This window comes from Mus pahari, chromosome 18, assembly GCF_900095145.1.
Source record: "Mus pahari chromosome 18, PAHARI_EIJ_v1.1, whole genome shotgun sequence".
Taxonomy (NCBI): Eukaryota; Metazoa; Chordata; class Mammalia; order Rodentia; family Muridae; genus Mus; species Mus pahari.
The window spans coordinates 41598829-41601000 of record NC_034607.1 but is presented as its reverse complement, the minus strand read 5'-3'; the positions used below and the strand labels follow the sequence as shown (position 1 = coordinate 41601000).

Below are 2172 nucleotides of genomic sequence, written 5' to 3'. Positions count from 1 at the left end.
AAAAACAGTACAACCAAAACAGTCATGCTTTTCCCGTTTTTTTTTTTTTTTTTTTTTTTTTTTAAATATCTCTGTGAACTTCCCACTTCCACGGAATGACTTGCAAATTTCTACTCAGAAAAACAATTCAAAACAGCACAACAGCAACAACAACAACAACAACAACAAAATACCCACTTAAATTCTTTCAGCAGAGAAAAGGGCCAAAGAGAGCCACCATGACTTAGAAGGGAGCCCCCGGGCTCCGCACCAGCTCTGGCAGGCTCACAGTTCTGCTCTTTTAACTTTGCTATCTTCTTGCTGCCAACTCTAAACACACAAATCCCATGCAAGAAGAGGCAGAAAGAACAGCAACCTGCTTCCTTCTCAACAACTGACAAAGCCTACTTCTTGGTCAGTCACTGTGCTGACATCAATCAAGCGTCATTACCACGCAAAGGCGGACCTTATCTGCCCTGGAAGCACACAGGCTCATCATTTAAACAAAAGCATCCACGCAATGGCAAGGAATGTCCCTCAGAATGTCCCCAGAAGCCTTCCAAGTTTTAGTAAGCATCATTAACTCTTTTGGGTTTAAATTTCCCTCCCACCTTTCCATTTCTAAAGACAAGGACTTTTTTTTCAAGACCCTCAAAATTATTACAGCAGGAAGGTTTGGGGAAAAACTCAGATGTAAATAATTGCTATGAATAATTCCTCTCTCTGGAAAAGCTCAGGGCTTGGATGTTGCCTTTAATCTTCTAGAAGTTCATCAATGTTTAAGAATGATTGATGAAGAAAGGAAACTTTGTACCAGACGAATTTTCATCTTCACAACTGAACACAAAACTTAAATTTCGGCAAAATAACTTCAGCAATGGTTTGGTTGTGTTTAAAGGCGTGGTTATTAAGTATATTCTAAGCCAGTATTCCTCAAAGAAGTGACAGACAGATTATTGATCAGTGTGACAGGAAGCACAAATAGTGTCAGGCAGATGTTTTCAAAAATGACCGTCAGTGAGATTCTAGCCTATGCTGAGGTTTAAGGAAGTCACCCAAGAAAACAATTACGGCAAAATACACATTTACTACTAGAAGTTCAGGATGCCATTACTGACATGACACCTGGCTCCTCTTCAGCAAAGCTTGTCTTACAGTTATAGTAGGCCCTGCCCTCGGGTCACAAATATTGCCTGTGCCAAGGAAACGTGGTAAGTCATACCGAGACGCAAACGTAAAAATGGCACGTACCTGAATCCGCAGTCACGTAGTCAGTGGAAGCCCACAACAGGAGTGAATGAATCCTTCTTTTACCAGGTTCTTGAAAAATCTCTGTTCAAGGCTCCTAAACCCCTAGAGACTGCTGGGTGACCCCTGAAAGAGCTGCTGTCCCCTCCATTGCTCAAGTCCAGTTCAAAAGTAAAGAGTAAAAACAAAAAAAAATAAAATAAAATAAAATAAAAAGGAGAAGAAAGAAAGATTTGCAAGCCAATTTGTGCCAAACAAACCACTACCTTGAAGGGGCTAGGCTTTGAGCTCAATGAAGGAAAGGCTGTTTGGCTAAATGGCAGGCCCACTTCCTCCTATTCTTTCCCTACTTAGTTTTCCGGCCTCCAGTGCAGCGCTGGTTTTTTCCCTTTTCCTGTGCTATAAATAACCTGCTGCTGTGAGTACCGAGGAAAGAAGAGGCAGGAAATGTATTTGATTTCAAAAGGCAGTCAGAGGTGTGTGTGTGTGTGTGTGTGTGTGTGTGTGTGTGTGTGTGTGTGCACGTGTACGCATGTATGAGTCTGTGTGTGTGTTCCTTTCAAGACTGCACTAGTAATCACACTGAAGAAAATTTAACCTAAATAATTCAGCTTTAGTGTGAGACATTGAGTTGTGACTAACTGGTCCCTCAGTCTCTGCTTGACTAGAAGTTGTCACTTCCCACCAGCAAAGCTTGAATTCAGAAATAATATCATTTTCTGTGTAAACTACCAGGAGCAGATTCACACTGCATCCTTCATTTCCTGGGAGACAAATTTGTGGGGGAAATGTCTGAGTACCAGTAGGAAGACCTGGTTCTGTCCTGTCCTTTTGCTTTCTGTCTTTTTTTCCTTTCCTTTCCTTTCCTTTCCTTTCCTTTCCTTTCCTTTCCTTTCCTTTCCTTTCCTTTCCTTTCCTTTCCTTTCCTTTCCTTTCCTCTCCTCT

General features: G+C 41.6%; 1 protein-coding gene across 1 annotated transcript in view; it reads right to left on the bottom strand.

The window, feature by feature from the left end:
• The window catches only part of Rasgrp3 (RAS guanyl releasing protein 3), a 92799-nt gene extending 91305 nt beyond the window's left edge, over positions 1–1494 (bottom strand). The window contains exon 1 of the mRNA XM_021217702.2: positions 1231–1494. The gene's annotated coding sequence lies outside the window, so the exon portion shown is untranslated. The remainder of the gene's footprint in view (positions 1–1230) is intronic.
• Positions 1495–2172: the final 678 nt, after the last annotated feature.